The sequence below is a fragment of the Meleagris gallopavo genome, chromosome 5 (assembly GCF_905368555.1).
Source record: "Meleagris gallopavo chromosome 5, MGAL_WU_HG_1.1, whole genome shotgun sequence".
Lineage (NCBI taxonomy): Eukaryota > Metazoa > Chordata > Aves > Galliformes > Phasianidae > Meleagris > Meleagris gallopavo.
Window position 1 is genome coordinate 43,402,597 of NC_139408.1, and position 10,221 is coordinate 43,412,817.

General features: G+C 33.8%; 1 protein-coding gene across 4 annotated transcripts in view; it reads right to left on the bottom strand.

Moving 5' to 3' along the window:
• EFCAB11 (EF-hand calcium binding domain 11) overlaps positions 1 to 10,221 on the bottom strand; it is a 60,890-nt gene that overhangs the window by 33,204 nt on the left and 17,465 nt on the right. The window lies entirely within an intron of this gene.

Below are 10,221 nucleotides of genomic sequence, written 5' to 3' on the forward strand. Positions count from 1 at the left end.
AGGATGTGAAATGAAATAGGTTGTGAAGATTTTGAAAGTGCTTTTCTCTTGTATGGGCCAAAATGAATAACAAAAAGTATATATTTTCAGAAAAATGAAATTCCTTCCTTCAATTCTCTTCTTTTTTGCTTTACTACTTCCAAGAGACAGCAAATAAAATTATTTTACTTCCATAATAGGAACTAGTATCATACACCCCAATACAATAGTAATGCTTACTGAATTAGAGTTCGTCATTTTGCAGCCTCTTCTCATTTTATTCTAAAGTATATTCAATAACCTTGGAAGCTTGAAATTAATATTTATGGAACATTTTGGTACTATAATCTTTCTTGAGAATGCAATCACCTATTCATCATCACAGAATCGTTAAAGTTGGATGGGACCTCTTGTGAACATTTAGCACTTGTACAAGCAGTGCCATCTAGAGAAGGTTGTTCAGGATCATCTTGAGTTAGATTTTGAAGATCTCCACAGCGATGTCCAGACTTCATAAAAATCTCTGGGCAACTTGTTCTATTGCTTGAAGACTCATATTAAACTATTTTCTTGCCTTTTCATCAACTTCGGAGAAGGCAAGATGCGTATGAAAATAATTTTCCAGTAAAAAGCAACCCAAGGTAAAAGTGGAGACATACAGGCTAAGATTAATCTCAACATTATCTTGAGGCAGAATGCAATCATTTTCTCATGATAAATATTATGAAGCATACTGGATCTAATTTCTCCTGTTTTCTGTGCATTCTCATCTAGTCATTATGCAAGCCTGAGCTGTCTCCTCTGGGAGACATTTTGTTGCTGTGTTTATATACAGAGTTCATTGTTTCAAGTACTCTGCAAGTCAGATTAATTAAAGTATTCATTTTGTTTATTTCACTGCTGCTGAATCAAGGCAGACCTACATCTTGTAAGAACAGAAGTTCTTTACACTTCTACTTTCAGAGCATATAAAGTATGCTATCACATATGAAGTAATTGATTTTCCACATAGGGACCAATTATAAAATATGAAGGAAATTGACATTGATATCACATCTTCAAGAGGACCAAGCAGAACTAGTAACAGAGGAAAGACACTCATTACTTATTTTTGGCCCCCTGCAGAGGCAATAATTTTATATATGTTCACAACATTCTTGTTAGAATACTGATACACACTGAATAAATTCAGTAGGCTTCAAATGCTCATTTAAATGTTTTCTTTCTCTCTATCAACTAGTGATTGTGACCAGAAAGTCCTAGACCTTCTCCAACTTGTTTTTCCACTTTTTTTTTTTTAAACTCTTGCTTTTACTGTAGAAAAGAAGAAAAACCTTAGTGTTGCTGACCTGTTCTCGATAGGCTTACAGATTTGGTATTTCATGTATAAAGGGATAGCAAAGACTTTTGCACGCGTTTACAAACAGGATTGCAGAAACTGACATTATCACACGAGAAATCACCAACAGCTATGCAAACAATACGAAACTGAGGAAAGAAAGCAAGCAGTATTACTACTAACAAAGAGTTTTCTTTTGGTTTTAGATAATATTGTGTTCTGGCAAACAGCAGTAGATTGATTTCTTCATTGTTTTTAGGAGGGCATTCGTTTTTACATAGAGTTCTTAAAGAATAGTGGTCAGCTTAGCTTGGTATAGTAATACGCTGCTTATCACTGGTTTTAGTTAAAGCAGATTTTTGTTTCAGCATTAGTAATACAGAATTGTATAATTAAGTTATATTAAAAAATAAAAAAATAGAACTGTTTTGCTTAAATATCATCTTCACACTTAAATATGTTACATCCTAACTATCCTGAGAATTTCCTGTATGTCAGTACTCTAGAAAACTGTGTATACTGCTGCTCATCATGACCCTGCTAAGGTCAAGACAGACAATGAGGTAAAGGCAAACACCACTGGGACTAGAACTTATCAAGTAAATAAACTCCACATGCAACCTGTGATGAAGATTTTATATGGATTCCCTAGTTAACAATGGGATTTTCCTGCAAATTTATATTTGAATATATACCTATTACATATCTTCAAAAATATATGTTACCCTTCATACCTTTTGCTTGTCACCAAGTTTTTGTCATAGTTGGTTTGTTGTTTATAGGGAAGATATACTTTTCACAGCCTATTAGTCTGGAAATCCCAATATTTACTGGGGGGGGTAAGACTAGAAGATATTGTAACATGAAAACAGCTTAAAGCTTGATTAATCACACTTAAATTAATCTTGCAGACAGTATACTTTTTATACAGTATGGATTGAGCAAGGCATAAGGCCTCACACTCAAAATAAGGATAAAACAACTACTGAACAGATGCACATTAATCAGTTTCACTTGATGATTCTGAATGAAGCCACGAAACAGGAATTCTTCCTTGAAAACAGAAAGGAGAGCAGTGTATGATCGCATAACTAAAGTCTGTTACAGAACATATAATCTCAGTGTCTCAAATACAACCACGCAACATGTGCATCTTTGATTCTGCAGCCATAGTGTTCTTTTAAAATAAATTTTATAAACATATAGTTTGACAGGTTTTAAATCACGTGAAAGTAATAGCATTCAAATAAATTATGATTAGTTTGAATTTATAGCCTCTTAACAAAACATATATACATATATATTTAAATACATCAACAACTTTTATTCTTGTATGAGGAATTGAAGCATGCTAATGATGTTATAAAATCCTGCTGGGAGTAGGGAATATCGCATCTCAAGATTCTTGAGATTCCAAATTATTCTCTATTTCTTGGTGCAAATTTCCAAAAGAGTACATCAGAGTTCTTCCTATAAATTTTAGATTTCAGCACCTTGTTATGACATACCTTTTATTCAAATCATTGCTCAATTATCAGTCTAATAAATTTATAAAGCTGAGCAACAGGACAGAACTTAATTCAGACTCATCTCTTCTGCTTAGTAGTCTATTTTTTAATAGCTCATTAGGTACTTTATAAAAATAAAATTCAAGAATAACAGCACCATAGGGATTGGATGGGACTTTGGGATATTATCTAGTCCAATCCCCTGCTAAATACAGATTCCCAATAAGAGGTTGCACAGGACAATGTCTTGGTGAGTTCTGAATATCTCCAGAGAATAAGACTCCACAATCTCTCTGGGCAGGCTGTTCCAGAGCTCTGTCAACCTCGTGTAATAACAGACATATAATACAATATTTTGCAGTCATTCATTATATACAAATAGTCAAACTTATTAATGCTTTTACAAATTACGATATGGAAGTGCTTAGTGTGGCTGGTGAAGAATATTATTTTGTCATGAGGAAACTGAGGCAGAAACAGCACAACAATTCACAGAAGAGTATGCAACAACCTTTGGCATGTATAACAATCACAGATTGTCTTGTATGAGTACTGAGGCTATCATTATAAATATATTCAATGATCTCTCTGTGTTAGGCACCTATAGCATAACTTTCTAAATCATGAGTCCAGAGAAAAAAATTCAAAATCCTATTTGAAGTCACAAGTGCAAAACTGTATTACAAGGAATCTTATCTAAACACTAGGAAATGAAGCCTTAAAAGCAATAACAACAGACTTTTGAGAATTGAGTCAGAAGTAGAATCTTTAGGCAAACAGGATTCTGGCTGAAAGAGAATGGTACTATTTCAGATGCTCATTTGAAGTAATTAAAAATCTATGTAAATTCTACACTGTAAATAGATTTTATTATTTATATTTAGGTGTCTTTTTTCCCACATTTTTCTTTACAGTATTCATATTGGGAAAGTCTTGTTTCCTTATGGAAATCTATATTATATTAGGGCACTATAACAGTTAAAGTTGCTGCCTATTTTTTTTCAGCTATTGTTGTTGGGAAAAAAAGTCTCCAGACAATAAAGGAACTTTAATATTTATCTTAACATTCTTTAAATCTGTTCTTTCTCCATCTTTGCTTTCTCATCTTTTTTTTTTTTGTATTCCTGATTATTATACTGTACCATGTCATGCATATGCCTCTTTCCTTTAATTACTTTTTGTACGTACTTGTTCATCCACATTTTTACTGCTAGTCGCTAAGCAACATGCATAACATTAAGACATACATTCATTTATCTTTTAACACATTCTACTTCCTATTTGTGCCATTCTTTTTCAATACTTTATCCCACTCGATTTTGCTGTTGATTTCCACATTCTTTTATGCTTCTTAAGAGCAAGTTGACTAAAAATACCTGTACAATTCTTAATATAATTCCCAAACATATAGAGTGGAGTGCTTTTTCATTTTTATCACTACAAAAAATGAAAACAGTTGATAAAGAAATCATTGCATAATAAAAAAGAAAGGCATTAATAACTTGTGCAGAGGTATGAAATCAAGAGTAGGATAAAGGCTACCAGGAATGGACCTGCTGGAAGGGCAAAAGACCACATAAGTTAATCTAAGTTTCTCATGTTTTCATAAACATGACAGGATCCTGGAGATAAATAAAAGTGTAAATTACATACAGTTACGAAAAAGAAGCTAACACTTTAAAAAAAGGGACTTAAAAAGCAGAATATCTTACATAAACCAATTACACCAAGGTCTAGGAATGGAAAGCTTTGATCCTGTAACTGTTTCTTTAAAGCTATGTAGAATAGCCAATAGGTTGAATTTACTGAACTTTTTTTTCCTGAAAGATTTAAGAGTAAATATGGACATTACAAGTGTCTACTTATAAGAATTCGTATGTATATTAAAAAAAAAAAATCAAAATCTTGGTTATAAACGACTACAGAATATAAAAGAAATTCAGCCATCCATCATGTTATCCAGTTTTGGAATACCCAAAAAGTCAGACAGGGTTATGGTAGGCTAAGTAGTGGCTAACAGAGCCCAGAGAATTTAGTCTCGTCAAATAATAGATGCTATTAGCATCAAAGCAATTTTTTCCCTTCGAAAAACAAAACTCTTGGAGCAGAAACAAGATGCTTAATGTGCAGAGAAATTATGAAATCTAGCCTTCTCTAGAGTTCCTGTATCTCTATCACAACAGCCAGATTCTCCAGCAATTTTTCCTTTTACAACACTCCCAATTTTCATACTCAACCTCATACTCAACTTTTCTTGCACAGTCTCCTCTGTGTTTGGCCGAGTAAGAGGCAGTATACACCACAATCAATTGAAGCTATATATACGTAAGCAGGGAGTAACCAGAACAGTCTATGAAGAAATAAAAAACAGAGGTAGTATTGGTCAAAAGTCACAATGTGGAATGAGGAATCAACGTGTCTGCAGACTTCAGAGTAGTCAGTATTTTGCAATTTGCTTCAGCAATTCTTGTTATTAAATATTTATTCTTCTTGTTAGCATACATATAGGCCCTTCAAAAGGCCTTTGATTAACTCTGAATTGAACTATGCAATAGAATGCCCTCTTGAGCCAAAAGCACATCTGAGCACTGAAGAAACTTTATTTCCATACAGTTTTCCTGTTGACTCCAAAAATCTTGCTCCTTTCTTAGCCCTTTACCAAACCCAATCTGTTTAAAAGGGGTGCAGAAGGGAGAAAGATTGAGTTATAGCAACATAACAATTTCTGCTAACACTTTCTTTAGTGCATAATGCCATTCATTATACCATCAGCGTGATTCATTCTATTCCAGTGTTAGACAATTGCTCACCATTCCCCAAATTTTCAGTAAATATTTAATGTCAAACTTGGTTTAAAGTAAAGCATTCTACTTTTCCCATCTCATGTACATATCAGGCTTCTGGCACTTATTTATAAAGTATAGGTGTAAATTTTGATGTCTTTTTAATTAAAAATATATTTGTCTACAATCATTTTAAATACGTGCATTCCTTCACTGCTGTTGCCTGCAAAGCAGGCTCTGCATAAAAAAGCCAAAGTTCTACACTATCAGGAACCACAGGCAGCACCAGCCATGCAAACAAGGCAATCAGATCATAGAATCTGTATCTTTATGGTCAGCAACAAATAAAACAATATAAAAGACGAAAGTGTCCAATTTTTAAAAACCTTATGGAGAACAATTTCCATACTTATTATATTCTAACTGCTAACACTGGCTTGGGAAATCTGTGATCTCTGAACACCAGTGACTTGGCATTAGAAGCTACAGTCACTAAAAACCCTACCTGGTTCCGATATCTTTATGTGTATATGTGAGGCATGATCATTCTTTACTTTCTTCTAAATGAAGGACATATGCAAATGCAAAGAACTTCACTCCCGGAAGGGGCTGTCTATGAAAAGCTTCCAGACAGAACAGTCAGGATTTAAAGCATGAAAAATAGAGAAATGAGCAGCTGTGCTCATGTATACACGTGAAAATAAGTATAATACACATTAACTAAAATCAATCTTCAGGAAAAAAAGAACAACACTTAGGCGAAGGCAGGAGAACAAATCAGTTAACTACAGTCTTGTTAATTAAATGCATCAGTGACTCCTTATTGACCTTTTCCAGTAGATGACCTCAGATCAGACTACATTTCTGAAGCATAGTTTGTCTGGATGAAAAAGTTAGCTTGAAGAATTTATTAACCTTCTGACACAAGAAACCATAAGGAACAGAGGAAATAGTTGATAAAATTCTTTCAAATAAAATTTTGAAATGCCTTTTTAATTATTCTAAAATGTTTCTGGTTTTTTTGTTTGTTTTTTTTCCCCCAAAATTATTGATTTACCAATATAGAATTAGTGTAAGAAACAATTTATTAGGTTCTTCTACTGGAATAACAGTCATGCTGAAAAATTCCACTCACAGTATATTATGTTTATGCATAAATAGAAGACTGCCACTAAGTATTTATGTTCGTTTACATAGGTAAAGAGCTAACACTGCATTTGGCACCATGTTGTGTGTACCATATTTGTGTTACTCATGGGGAAAACAGTAGGTAAAGAAGCATAGAAAGAAGAAGAGAATGCTCTGTCAAGTCTACTATTTAGATATGCGAGACAAAAAGCTGAGTATTTATTAGAAGAAATAAAGACACACTGTCAGTTACAGTAGATGAGTTTAATCAAAACTATCAATCAAGAGAACAAGCATTCTTCATTCACTCGTTTCCTAAAATTCTTTGATTCACAAGATGTTAACAACACTAGAAGTTTATAACCAGACATGCGCACAGAACACAGCAGGCATAGCACCGGGTGACTAGGACTATTAGAAAAGATAAAATAAAACCATAACACAAGATAAAACTGCATTCTTTGGCTTCATTCATGGCTTACTTTCAGCAAACTCATAACTCACCTGGAAAGTAAGACTTCAAATCAAGAAGGATTGAAGTCATCTCTTTACCCGTTTCTGCAGCCTATTTGACATCACAGAGTGATGTGTTACCCAGTGAGGAAGACTTGAATTTGTTCCCATAAGCTTTTGAAATATAATATGAACCTCAACAATGTATTGCTGACAAAGTGAACACATACTCTGATGCCTTCTACCTACTTCATTCTGACAACAGACTTTCAGTAAGTTGTCAATCAAGTAACCGAATCAAGTAATTGAATCGAATAATTGAAATATAGCCCTGCAAAATTTTAGTTTTACTGAAATTGGTTTTCAGTTTCCAAGCCAATTAATTTATACTTCCTTTAAGATATAAACATTTAATCAAATTTTGTAAACAATACTTTAACTGGTATATAATATTTCACAAGGGAAAAGAATAGCACCCTAATTAAATACAAAGACTTGGATTTTGAATTGTGCAAGGAAAACGGAAGGAAATCCCTGCTTTGAGCCACCAACAACCTGGATCAGGAATGTGCTTCAAGGCTTTAAAGCCTACTGGCACAAGATTATTAACTTGGAGAAAAAAATCCTGAAATAGGAAAAAGCATTTTCTAAACTGTCAAAAGTATTTTTCAAAGTTCAATATTTGCTAAGCATATGTAAGGAATGGGAGTAGATTGAATTCTCTGGTAACACTCATACCGAGTATACATGGTATTTCCCATATCAAGGTAGAGAGGTTATGTCATGCCAATGCCAGGTAGACCTAACAGAGGACATAGAGCATTGATGGTACATCATATTTTGACAAAAGGAGCTTCAGCTCTTTTTTTTTTTTTTTCTTTTTAATAACTGTCAGGCTGAATCCAGCCATACATAATAATGAAAAGGTGTCACATCAGGTTACTCAGATGATGCATCACATTATGAGAGATTTGGAAATTTTAAAATTCAACAGCCTTAGCTAGGCTGTGAAAACACCTAAAATAATTCAGTTAGAAGAGTCTGCATTCAATGCAAAGATTGAAATTACAGTTGTACAATTCAAAGATTCAGAACCTGGATTGCGATAGTTCATACTTGAAATGTATCTGTGAGTTTTCCATATAAAACTGTAGCGGCCTGTATTAGTGAAAAGCTCCTAAGTAGTATGAGAAAATTCCTAGAAAAAAGATTGTCATTCTAAGGAAACACGAGAATAAAAATAGAATATCTGACAAATAGACATCTACCTCCCCCATCTCCTTGCCTGTTACAGTGGTCATCATTGTGTTCAAAATAATAATTTCAAAGCACTTCAGTCAATAACATTTTTCCCCCTATATCTTATTAATAATCAACATAGACGAAGTAAGAAAAATAAGGGAAAAAAAGCTATGAAATAATAAGGATAGGGTGAGATGCAATGAAAGAATTAGAAATTATAGGACTTAGTATTCTATTAATTAATTACCAATAGAATTAAAAAAAGTTGTTTTTTTTTTTTGCAAAGGAAAAGAGAATTTAGTGTGAATCCATTACCTTTTGTATTACTGCTACAGAACAGAAACACAGCATTAAGAAAACAGATGATGCAATTTCTGATCGGGTTCGAGAGAAGGAAATGGGGCAATGAAGGCCTTTTCACAGAAAGCTCTTTTCAAGCAAAAAAAAAGTCACAAGAGGATATGTTTCTCCAGGTTACGTGGCAGGTAAGTACTGCGAGGACGTATTCAAGGATAATATTAACAAAGGCTTCTAACTGACCAGCATTTTATTAGGAATATCTAAAAGCTGTTCTCAAGGGGAGCAAACTGAACCCTCATGACTCCACCGAACCAATGAATTGAATAAAGCTTTCTCTGTACCAGCTCACTGGTAATGACACTGAAGTTTTATGTGAAAACCACATATGCTCATTCTTATATTTAGATACACTGTATTTGTAAGTGAAAAAAGTTAGGAAAGGCATAAAGACGCCAAAAACGCAGAAAGAGATCATTAGAAGAACTGGTGATAAAGTTAACAACATTTGTTAATTCAAATTATCAATAAATCAACATGTGGAATTTTTATCTGCAGCAAAAATCAGTGAAGCACTCTCAATCATCATCTTAGCTATATTGTTCAATCACCAGACAGTCACACGAGACGAGTACTTCCTGGCAGAAAAAAAAACCCACTATCATTATCTTTTTAGCACAGGACACATTTTACTTAACACATACTCAGGCCTGATGCCAACTACTGAGCTACCCAACAGCATACTCTACCATTTCAGAGTATGTTCTACAGGTGAACACATTTCTGAGTCTTAAGATCACTTCCCAAACCAAAAAGATAATCAGTTTTGCATCTCTATGCAACTATGCATACCATCGTTCTTAAGACTGTGGGGCGTTAGATGCTTGAAATATTTTTGTTACATAGAAAGCAGACCTCGTTTATTTAAGATGAGGAGAACTCAGGTTTTGGAATCTATTATTTCATGTAAGTATTACATTTGTTCAGTAAAAATTTTGCTTACAAAATCTCTGTGAAAGAAACAGTACTCCAAGTATCTGTATACTCAGGATGTGACCCTAGTGCTTAACTCAGTCTCTCAAGTACTACTATGACTTCTGAATTTGTTGCGTTGCAATAAAAATTTTAGAAGCATAAAACCATCTGGTCCATAATTTTGAAAGTAGGGCCTTAGATTAAGCTATCCATGGCCCTGTGAAGCTGGCCACTGAATATTTCCAGTGTTGGAGGAAGGGGATTCTACCAACTTCTCTGACGAACTTATTATAGACATAATTCTTCACAGTGAAGATTTTTTTTTCCCCCCCTATATTCAGACAATTTCCTCTGAAGCAACTGGTATATATTACTCTATACCATGGTACATCCTTGTGCTATGCTGGGGCCTTTCTACTGATTGAATCATTTTCAATTATGAAGAATTGTTTTCTGTAACATTATTAATCTACCAAAACAAGACAGAGCACATGTTCAGGGTTATCTAAAATCATCT